This window comes from Anabrus simplex, chromosome 2 (genome assembly GCF_040414725.1).
Source record: "Anabrus simplex isolate iqAnaSimp1 chromosome 2, ASM4041472v1, whole genome shotgun sequence".
In the NCBI taxonomy this organism is placed as follows: Eukaryota; Metazoa; Arthropoda; class Insecta; order Orthoptera; family Tettigoniidae; genus Anabrus; species Anabrus simplex.
The window spans coordinates 869904064-869916783 of NC_090266.1; the positions used below are offsets into that span (position 1 = coordinate 869904064).

The following is a 12720-nucleotide window of genomic DNA, read 5'->3' on the forward strand; positions in this document are numbered from 1 at the left end:
AAGAGTATCAGAAAATACATTAGGAAAAGACTGACACAATTTACGAATACTTTCAGCCTGCTCCTCAGGTAGATGTCTAAAGTCGAACATCTCATCCTGGGTAGGCGAAACAGATGAACATGACATAGAATTACACTTTTAAAGAGGAATCTTACAATTATTCGCAAAAATGAAGGTGCACGACTTACTCTGAATGTCGAGCACGAGACCAGTAGAAGACATGAAATCAGCCCGCAATATTACAGGGCAAGACAAGTGTTTAGTAAGAAACAATTTTTTTCTCCAGGTAAATTTGAAAATACGAATTTTAGCAAGGATGAAACCTAAAATTTCTAATGGAGAAGAGTTAGCCGAAACGCATTGGACAGAAGACGAAAAATAGTCAGGGAGCTTACAAACAATTTTTAATTTAGAATACCATTCAGCCGAAATTACAGAACACACGCTCCATGAGTCTACTAGAGCAGTAACGGGTTCACAGTTCACTTCAATTTTAAGGAATGGCACACAAGCGGGGGTATCCGTCGCAATTCTGAGGCATTCTTTAGGGCCTTCAAACGATAGATTAGAAATAACCTCTCCTTTACCAGAGCTTTTACTGGGTTCAACAGGGGCTCAGCCTTGGGAAGATAAACATGCCGACTCAGCCGATGACATTAGTCACTTCCTATTATTGGAGTTCGCGGTGGTTGCACCAGAAGTTGAGCAGGAGGGGGTGCTATTGACATTAGTGCAATTCTTGGCGAGGTGAGTAAATGAGCCACATTTGAAACAACCTTGGGATGACCATGTTCCATTCTTTGTCCCACTCGATTTTATCAATGGGCACTTATTGCACAAATGTTCCGTCCACCCACAAGCATAGCATTTGCGGGTGGTGAAATTTCGGCTAGGTGGAGGCCGAAAACTATTAGAAGAAGGAGGGGGCTCCTTCGCAACTCGTAAGGTGTCGGCATACCTTCCTCCTTCAGCTGATACAGCCATAGCCTGTAATTCTGCAAAAGTTTGGGGACGAGACGCAAAACATAAGTATGACCTGTATGACCTATAGGGCTGAGAAATGCCTTCGACAATAGTTTGCACCATTTGGTTTTCCGAAAAATGGAGTGCGAACACCCGGGTGTAGAATTTAATGTCTTGGATGAAATCAGCAAGATTCTCATCCAATCGTTGTACTCTGAAATAAAACTTTTGTATCAAGGATGACATTGCCCTAGCCGGAATAAAGTTCGCCAAAAGGTGGGCGTGAAATTCTTCTATGGATGATCGATCGGCTATGGCCTTAACTATTTTGTCTGAGAGGACGCCTACAGAATATGGATACATGACCTGAAGTATTTGTGAATGAGAGAGAGAAAACACTAAAGCGTGATCTTGAAATCCATCTAAGAACCGGAGAAATGAAAGGACTTCGTTGGTGGAGTTTACTGAAAATGTAGAAATTCCCTTAAGCAACATAGCCAATGGATGAGGCAGACTACTGAACCCAGGTGACATAATAGGTGACGGCACAGAAGTTTGAGATGACTCCAACACAGCATTATTAAAAAAGAAAGGTGGAATTTGTCTAGGATGACCAGACTCAGTATCCAATTGGGCAGAAGTTTGTTGAGTAGCCACAGATTTTGTACTTTCTACAGCTTTAGACGAATCCTCCTCAGTAGGCAAATTTATTAAATTGACTTGGACCGTTTTGGGAGCAGCTGCCCCAGTCAACAATTGACTAACTCTATTAGACATATCTGAAATATGTTCCACCAGATTACTAGCCTCCTTTTCATGATCCTCTTTTAATTTAAGAGACAATAGGTTCATCGCCCTATTGCAAAAATGGAACAGTCCAGCCTGTACTCTCTTAAGCTGGTTAGCTGATGGATCGCTTACTTCAAAAAACTAACTACAGACGCTAGCTCGGTGGTATTGTCAGTGATCGTGGATAGAGCCTCATCAATTTCCTTCTTCCCAAAGACTGGGATACCAATAGGCAATTCTTGTTCTTGTAGAACGAAACATGCCATTCTTTGTATATAATGTGATTTTTACAGGTATGCTTATAGTGTTTTTATTTACCTTTGAAATTGTTCTGTCTGACGGACTGAAAGTTTTTATTACAAACAAAGGCTTTGACGTCAGGCTTAACCTTACAAGGGCGTTAAAGACTCCTTTTCAAGATTCTATCCCAGGCTTAACCTAACTAAACAAGATGAGACATGGTCCAGGAGCTTTGCTGCTGTGCTTCGTGGAAGCTGAACTTAAAAAAGAGAAGGGCAAAAGGACTAAAGGGAATAAGCTGTGGTCTAGGGATCAGAGCTGAACTTGGAAGGGCAAAAGGGCAGGAGGGCCAGGGGCAAAAGGACAAAGCGCAGAATGGCCAAAGGGCAAAATGGCAAAAGGGCAGAATGCATCTAGGGCAAACGAGCAGAATACCTAAAAAGCAAAAGGGAAGAATGGCCAAAGGGAAAAGGCGCTAAAGGCAGGCTAGCTAAAGGGCAAACAGGCAGAATGGCAAAAGGGATAAAGGGCAACATGGACAAAGGGAAAAAGGGCTAATGGATAAAAAAACTAAAGGGCAGGATGGCTAAATGACAAAGGGGCTAAATGGTAAAAGGGTAAAAGTTGTAATGGGCTAAACCGCAAAAGTGCTAATGTGCTAAAGGGGGAAAAGGACGCTAAACAGCTAAAAGACACAAGGACTAAAGGGTAAACAGGGAAGCAAAGGACCTAATGAGCATAAATTGGCTAAAGGGTCGAAGGATGCTAAAGTATGGATCAATTACTTTTTATTTTAACGTTAGAGATTATAGATTTAAACTCTATAGACTTATAGTAATTTACTGTATTATTTATATTACTCAAAGACTAAACCTATGAGTTCAGATCCAAAAAATGATCGCGCTACTTGCATGATAAAAGAGGTTAAGACTTACCTAATATATACTAACAACATTTGTCAGACATGTAACTAGAACATAATGGTTCTTTTTGCTATTTGCTTTACGTCGGACCGACACAGAACATAATGTTTTAAAACATCTGCATGGAATAATACTCACCTGTAGCACAGTGCAAAAATGTTTTCTGGATAGCTGTACATACGTTCGTTGATGAAAGTAGAAATTCGATTAAGGTAATAGGAGTAGTGATTAAAGTGTTAGGCTTATTGGAACAAAGAAATAAATCAACATTTTGTTTTGTTTAACACATGTATTATCACAACTGAGATACGGCTTTAAAAGGCGTTTGCTACAAAGTATGGTAGCGCTAGCTTAATATCTTCACGGATCTTTCATAAAATATATACAGTATATTTACAAAATAGAGCGTTTACTACAAAGTACATAGCTCCAGCTTAATATTTACAAAGATCATTTACACACATACACAAACAATATACGTTATATATGTAAACATTACACACTAAGGTTAACTGCCTTATGTGAAGTAGTACCCATCGGCCTAGAGTGTTGGTAAAATATCGAATGACAAACCGTCTACAATCTTCATTCTTAATGCTACTTTATTAACTAAATCAGCGTACGACTGGTGCTTCTTACTTCTAATAACACCCATTTGCTTATGTAAAATGGGTGGATTATTATGTATACAATTCTAAAACTTATGTAAATTTTGCTCATTCTGAACTACTTTCATTTTAAAACCTTTTAATATCTTTATTTGTTGTTTATTTAAAGACATAATGCAATATGATTTAGATTTAGTACCTACAAATGAATCAATGATATTTCCAGCACACTCGTCTTTCATTTTACCTACAACTTTTTGTTGACTATTGGTGGATTACAAGCATTATTTTAGGATAGTTACTAGTATCAAAACCACCTAAGTCTGGCTTTATATCATTGTAATATTAACCAGTTTTGATTTAGTAAGTAAATGAATAGGTATCTGTGTTGAGTAATTTTACATTATAAGCGTACTTCTTCAGCATATAATCATAATGGAATCCATACATCAGTGTTTTGGCTAATTCAAGTACAACAAAGCCAACGTAGGTGGATTTGTTGTACATGAATTTAACACGAATCACCTGTATGATGACTACATTTTTATGTATAATAGTACATCTATGGAAATTAAGTTCACTTATTAAACTGTTAGCAGCATATCTCTTCCGAATATTTTCCCAGTTTGTAACCAATTTCACATCAACGCGTTGTTAACATTTTCCATTGCCTTAACAACCACACTATTATTCATGAGCGTATAAAAATCTTTCTCAAACTCGTTAAATGCATATGTTCTTAAACCATTGCTGAGATCGATGTGTGGTTTTAACCACGGTGAATGGTGAAATTCAAGTACGCGATGATTTTTGTTAACTTCAAAGCATGCTGCAAACACTGTTTAAAATCACGATAATGAAAGACATTCTTAAATTTGTCAAACAAATTGGCGATAAGCATGTTTGTTGTTGATGTGATGAACGTAGGCTTCATATTTTCAGGGCGTGCAGCTGTGAATCATCAATCTCGCACTGCGGTAGCCAGTGGAAGCTATTTAAGGGCAGATGCTGGCTCATTGCCCACCCATACTGATTGTTAGAATAAAGATATACAATTAATTGACATTGTTGACTAGTCTAAACTCGGCATGTCAATATTTGCCTTAGAATACCGTCCAATATACTGACTTAAGACACCTCGAATAGATGATTTTATGAAGTGAACCATATCGAAATCTGTTAGCAGCTACAAATTCACTTGCGAGTATTTTAACATGGCATCCCATCTTAAGATAGTGGCATGGGTCAAGGCTGTATGTTTTCTTCCAAACCCAGCTAAAATTTTCAAAACCATCAGCCAGGAAAAGTACATCCATCTTTAAATATAAGCCAGATTATTCGCGTAGCGTTTGAATATGGAACTGTTCCCAGATACGTTGTGCATGTAAATAGCCTTCGTCACTAATTACAGCTGAATTCAGCGAGCTGTAAAATGATGGTTTTAATGGTAAGGAGCATTCTCCGAGACGTTACTAGAAGTGTATATATATATATATATATATATATATATATATATATATATATATATATATATATATATATATTCATACGGAAATACACCTGTACGTCGAATTAAATTAAACTGCTTTTCTTCAGGAAAACACGTTGAATTTCTGTAAATTGTTCTGGCTGCAAATTACTTGAAAGTTTATAAAGACTACTCGCCATAAAGCGAAACGAATCAAGAAGTCCCAATTTATAGTGCACTTCTCATTTACCTTTACGCATTTTGTAAATGCAAAATACCGCTCTTTGTTCTGAGGGTACAGCATTTTTTTCATCCGAAGCTCCAAATTCTCTAATAATAAAATGTGAGTCGTATCCAGATAAGTTATGCAGAATTACAGGAATGAATTTAGGAACTCCAAACTTAAGATTACAGCTATTATGCGCTGGACATCTGTACAAGCTACTTAAATGGTCATGATCGAAAACTTTAGGGTCATTTTCTGAAAATCAACCATCACAAATACCACATTTTAGGGCACGTTCATGTTCTTGTAACTAAATTTCAGACAGTGGATTCATAGGAATGTTAGTATTTAAAATACGGCTAAGATGTACTGCATCATTTTCAAGTCTTTCTAAAAATACATTAGCAGCATCAGGTCCTCTATACAGTTCTAACTAAATAAGAGAACTATCATAACTACACTTGATATAATACGCAAAGCTATACGGGACATGCCTGGGTGTAGTATTAGTAAAAGAGATGTCTGGATTGGGCGGGTATGTGTTAAATGATTTGAGGATTGCTCCAAAGTCTGCGTAGATGACAAAAGGCACCAACAGCTGCTTGTCATAATTTGTAAATTTCAAAATATTATTGTCTGTGGTAGGTCATTTTTAGATTGGTTTGTTAACTTATCTTCAGTTCTAAAATAGTGAAAGCATCCATCACTTCATACATTTATGTTTTAATAACTTGCTACCAAAGAGTCTACTAACATTTTTAATCCAGCAAAAGTGACTATTCTCACTTTTTTCTACATAGAGGAAGTTGACATAGTTGCCTTTCTTATCACTTGTATAATACAGAGGTCCTACCACAGACTTTTTGTCTACGTCATACACATTAATACTAACATTATTTAGTTGTTCAAAGCGCTTAATGACTTCTGGCTGCATAGGAAATTCTATACCTGCTAAATTTAGTTGTGTTGAATAGTGAGAATACGATGATGTTCTATTCGCTACCTTCGATTTTGCCGGGTTTAAACCGACATAACAGCCCATGCAAAACATGCCTACTCATTGTTTTCGACGTTTACAACAGCTTATTTATACTCAATCCATGTTGGTAGCTTAATGTACGAGGATCATCGCAAGGAATTGTACTTATTGATATTAACCTCTAGATACAAAATTTCAACTAAAGTCCACCCTGATTCCTTCTCTTGAAACTTGTCAGTTTTTGTAGAAATAACGTTTGAGATATCTCCGAAATATTTCTAAAAATAGTTGACTCACAACTATATTCTTAGAATTACATGATTTAATATCCGTTATTTCATTTCCATCTGTGCTCTTAATATACAGTACAACGCAAAAATTTCAAAATAATCTTTAAATAAATTATGGTCAGACAATGATTTGTTAAGTAGCTGTTGCACATCCGCTTTAACGCAATTAAATAAGTTTTCTGTGCTTTGAAACTTCTCACTAGTACGAATTCTAAAACTCAAAATCCTACTTCTGAATGCACAGTCAATGACTTCAATATTTGTATTAGCTTCAGTTCTACAAGCATTGTTTTTATGTGCATTACTTCTGAAGTGGCCCTGAAAATGTGGATTGTACATTAGTGTTACAGTGTTTGCAGTATATAGTTTGAAGTTTTTCACTATGTTGTACTTCATTTTTTCTATGTTTTTCTTACTACAGCTTTCTTCATCTACATCAGTATTCACACGCTGTCTTCGCATAGTCTGAGGGCTATAGACGCAAGTAAATACCTGAGGCTGCTGATGTACTTCTACTACGAGAGGCTGGTACTGTTCTACATTAGTGAAATATTCCCCGCAAACTCCACGTAAGATAAATGTTATTCTAGAATGTTTTACCTTAATATGCTGTGCGCGGTAAGGCCGTCTTTTAAAGGTAGCCTGACACTGCCTGATTGGGAACGTAGTCATACTGTGGTCAGCACCTTTATGCCTGGCAAAATTGTCACGCGTCGAATACCCCTTAGTGCATATATTACACTTAAACATTGTAGATGTTAAGGTATGCACTTCAGCTAATTGCTGCAGCTTGTTGAATCCCTGAAAAAATAAATTAAATAACTGCTCACGGACAACCTCATGAAACAACTTTTTTACAATACACTTGGAAATCCTTTTTCATTCCAAGGAAAGTAGAAGCACTCTTGCAGATAGCAATAGATGAGGATGTTGCCACTGTCAAAAATGTAACAATTTCAGCTATCTGCTACAATGGATCCGCTAACTCACGCTCTTACGTTGTATGTCCTTTAGTCTTGTCGCAAGTTTAAAACTAGAAGAAAGCAAAAGTCGATCAATAAAAGTCAGACACGGTTAAAATTTTGAAGTAAGAAGAGTACGACAATCCATCAATAGAGATTAAATGTAGGAGTTAAGAGTTATATATAGTTTCAAAGTTACAATTGGAAGAAACCAAGAGTTGACCAATAAAGGTCGCACATAGTTACAAGTTAGAAGTTAGGAGAAAAAAAATCATCAATAGAGATTAAACATAGTGTAAAGAGTCAACGCATAGTTGCAAAGTTAAAATGGAAAGAAACCAAGAGTTGCCTAATAAAGCAGGGACAATGTTGCGAGTTTGAATTTGGAAGAGACCAGCAATTCATCAATAGAGATTAAACGCAAGAGTAAAGAGTCAAAATAGTTACAAGGCTAAGACATGAAAAACAGATTTGAAAACAAAGATTTGACCAATAAAGGTCGGACATAGTTGGAGTTTGAAATTACAAAGGAACAACAATTAATCAATAGAAATTAAACGTAAGAGTATATATTCAAAACATAGTTGCAAAGTTAAAAACAGGACGAAACGAAGAGTTGACCGATAAAGGTCGGACATAGCTTTCAGTTTAAAGTTACAAAAGAACAACAATACATCAATAGAGATTAAACGTCAGACTAAACAATAAAAATAGTTGCAAACAAACACAGGAAGAAACCAAGATTTAACCAATAAAGGTCGGACATAGTTTCAAGTTTAAAGATACAAAAGAACAACGATTTTTAATAAAGATTAAATGTAAGAGTATACATTCAAAACACAGTTGCACAGTTAAACTAGGACGAAACCAAGAGTTAACCAATAAAGGTCGCACATAGTTGCATTTTGAAGTCACAACGAGAAGTTCAATTCATCAACAGAGATTAGTCGTAAGAGTAAAGAGTCCGTCCTAGTCGCAATGTTAAAAACGTATAGTATGATTCAATAATAATAAGAAGAAGAACGTACCTTATCAAGTATTCACGAGGAGCTTTCCTATGAGCCCCCGTCTTTAAATAGCAATCCAAAGTTAAAATGTATGCATATATTTTTCCACACGCAGACTGGACAATGACATGTACAAACACCTGATTAATGCAGAAAAAGCTACATACGCACATTTTTGCTAGGTAAGTAACCCTTGCTGCTTGCAGAAACAATTCTGCTGACACATGACACTGTTCGCTTCATAATACATTTTCAGCATTCCTTTCTCGTGTCAAAGTCGGAGTAGGGATTTCTCGCAGCTCAAACGGTGCGTGTTTTCAGTTTAACGAGCGATCATTTACGATAGTCAGCAGTCCATGGGAAAGAGTGCTAAGTTCAATTCCTCGTCATGTGTAGCGCTAACTTTTTTCGGTTTGGAACACAAACTTTTAATCTCTAAGTGATGTAAACATTACAGTAGGCAATTGAATGTCTCTAGCCTTCAAATCTATAAGCTCGAAACATTACAATAAAAAATTTAGTGTTTCAAACACTCAAAATCACCAACGCATTACGCATCAGATGCTAGCGTATTTGAATCAACAGTCGCTCAGCCTCGAGCTATAAATAAAGTATATCACCGTCTCCCTAGTCCCATGTGTAGCCACCTACTTGTCCTAAGCTCAGCTCCTAATAGCTTGGTAACGATTGAATATTACAGAAATAATGTGCGCGTGTGTGCGTGTATGTGTATGTGTATAATCCAGGCTGATTTAAATATTCTAGACTTTGTAATTCCGGGCTGGGTCGAGGATTTTATATTTTATTGTGGAATTCTAATAATACGCGAAGTCCTGGGGGACTAAATTCCGGCACCAGATTTTTTATTATTGTGTATACATCTTGAGTATTCAGTACGAAGTTAGGTTGGATCCTCTAAATTATTTGTGTGCGTGATTGCGCGTAATAAATTATGAACTCTTGCGGTACTAAATTCCGGCACCAGATTATTTTTCTAATTGTGTATGCATGTTGAGTATTCAGTACGAAGGTTGGGTGAATCCTGTAAATTATTATTAGTGTGAGTGATTGTGCGTGATAAGTCATAAAATCTTGCGGGACTAAATTCCGGCACCAGATTATGTTTTCTAATTGTGTATACATGTTGAGTATTCAGTAAGAAGGCGAGTTTGTTCCACTAAATTATTATTAGGGTGCGTGATTGTGAATGATAAGTCGCGAACTTGTGGAAACAAAGAACTTCGTATTCCCTGTCTCAGCAAATAAGTTACTTCCCAGTCTAGTCAACTTGCACATGCAGTCATTTTTTCTTACTGATATGTGCATACTAGGCTGAAAGCAAAAACAATAAACTTGGTATTTCATGCCTCAGCAAATACTTCCAATTCTAATCAAATTGCTCCTGCAGTCATTTTGTTTTGCTGATATGTGCGTACTAGGCTAAATGCTAAAACCATGAACTTGGTATTTCATGTCTCAGCAAGTACTTCCAAGACTAATAAACTTGCTCGTGCAGTCAATTTTTTTTTGCTGAATTGCACATACTGTCACGACCTCACTTTAGCAGCATTCTCACTGTGTATTCAATTAACTTACTTGGAACTAACAGTTCACACTTAGCCTTCAGTGAAAGAAAAACTTGCCGTCGATTTCCGGTCGGGTTGAGGATTTTTCTTCTTATACACTTAAGCTCTATAGTTCTGAGTCCAAGTAACCTCGGGGTTCGAAATCCCGAACCGCTCAGTGTTAGATGTTCTGAATTTTCGGAGTTACATATTTGAATAGCTGTTCAGTTTTATGTCCAAGCGAGTTCCAGGTTCGAATCTTAGTTGGAGAGGAGATTTGTAATTTCCCGCAGCTCAAACGTTAGGTTTTTTGAATTAAACAATAGCACTTCAGCTTTGTGTTCAGGTTCGAATTCCAATTCGAGCGGTGATTTTTCAATTTCTTGTAGTGCTAAAGCCTGGTGTTTCAATTAAACGCACAAGCTCTTAACGTACATACATGCTTGTTTGCTGCACATGTAGAGGAACCACGGGTTCTATTTCTAGTCGGGTCGGCAATTTTTTACATTTCTTTCATCTTGAAGGTTAGATGTTTTGAATTTAATGCACAATTATTTACTTAGCATGATACACAGCAGTCCAAAGGGTTTCATTCCCCGTCATGTGTAGCGCGAATATTTTTTCAGTTCTGAACACAAAGTTTTAATCTCTAAGTGATGTCAACAATAGTGTAAGCTACTATAAGTCTGTAGAGTTCAAATCTATAAGCGCGAAATGTTAAAATCAAAAATTCAGTGTTCCAAACACTGAAAACCAATAGCGCTTTACGAATCAATTCACATGCTAGCGTATTGGACTCCGCAGTCGCTTAGCTTCGAGCCTCAAAGATGTTCCTCAATATTACGTTCCTATGAATAAAGCATATGTATTTTGCCTTAGACCATCTCCCTAGTCCCGTGTGCAGCCGCCATATTGTGCGAAGTTCAGCATCAAAGCCCCTGGACCATGTCTCATCTTGTCTAGTTAGATTAACCCTAAGATCGAAGCTCTAGCCAGAGCGTAGGGAATAGCAGTCAGATATGTTAACGCCTGGTCAGCGTAAAGTTAACTCTGCACTTTTAGCCAGGGTCTAGGGAAGGGCAACTAGTTAGGTTAACGCCGCGTCAGCGTGAGGTTAAGCCTGAACACTTAGCCAGTGTAACATCATGTGAGGTTAAGTGCACGCTCTTTGCTAAGCCCGCACCGCGCTGTAACGACATCTACCGGATCAGGACTCGCCCCAGGGGTCACCGGACACCGGATGCGGCTGAACCCCCCAAAAGTATCTACTTGTGTGAATTACTGGACTGTCTCTAGAGTCGAACCAAGAAATAGTCATCGCATGTTGTGTGGCTCACTGTGATCAAACCTATCGGTCTGCACGCAGCTGCTGTTTAGGGGTGACTGGATTTGCGAGCGCAAGGGAAAATACTGTCAATCAGAATTACCGTCTCTCAGGTAATACCAACGGGCCGGACCGCCCGCTGTGTGAAAAGAACAGAGACTTGTAAATAGTCATTCATGGTTGAATAGAATTGTGTGTATTACTCGCGAAAGTTTTAGTGATACTTGTTTGTACGGGCTGGGGAGTAAGGAGGGAGCTAGCCCGGTTCCGGTAATACTGCCAACTGAATAGAAATGAAATATGGATTGAATCGGTAGTATGATCGATCGACAGGAATTTTCTAAACCTTTATTATCTTAAGCCAACAACTGTGTCACACACATTATATCATATTGTATAACTTTTCTCGATGCGAATCTTGTTCCTAGCAAGAATTCTATATTTTGGCTCTGCTCTGTAAACAACAGTACTAGTACGCGAAGTGTACGCCAGATGTCTCACGGCGATTCATAGTTTGTGTTCAAAGGTTGCCAATACGAATCTCGAAGATTGCCGAGATCTACCGATTCAGCACTATGGAGTCCAGGTATCACTAAAAGTTTCGCGAGTAATATGTATGTATATAAATATATAGCGTGTGTGTATTTACTGCGTCATCCAGGAATACATTAGAGTGCTAAAACGGACGGTGTTTTATCGTAACAATATATCTGCATCAGCCTGGAATCGAGACGAGTGCCTCCGACTATGAGGCCTCTACATCACGTTGCTGGTCCTGAACAATTATGATAGGCTATTAAAGGAAACTCGGAGTTGATGAAAGAGTGAACATGTGGTTTACATCTCGTATTCCGACAAGAATTAATCAAGAAACTGAATAATAATAATAATAATAATAATAATAATAATAATAATAATAATAATAATAATAATAATAATAATAATATGTAGCTTACTTCCTGTTATAGAATTATCATTGACTTTTTACATTTCTAAAGTACTCTTGCCATCGCTATTATAACGTTATGTATTCGGTACATTAATCAAACTTAGTCATGCAGAATTATACACGGGTTGAAGTCGAAAATCAGTGCCCAATGGAATGCAAAGTGACTACATAAAAAATGTGCTGGGACTCGCCCATTAAGTAAACAGTTATATCAATCTAACTACAGTAGTCACAATTCCGCTGCAGAAGGATAGCAATATGATAGCCCTTCAGTGTTCAGCGTGACGGTGTGGCAGTTCTGGAACCAAGAGAGTGATATCAGATGTCGTTGGTAATAAACTGTGCTGTATGTTATGCTCCGAAGGAAGAGTGACATGTTTATGACGTTAAAGGACTCTGAGAATATCTCCGTATACTAGTCGCAGTT

At 37.5% G+C, this 12720-nt stretch overlaps 1 protein-coding gene across 8 annotated transcripts in view; it reads right to left on the reverse strand.

Annotated features, from left to right (window-relative positions):
• The window catches only part of LOC136864525 (CAP-Gly domain-containing linker protein 1), a 958550-nt gene that overhangs the window by 815711 nt on the left and 130119 nt on the right, over nucleotides 1-12720 (reverse strand). The window lies entirely within an intron of this gene.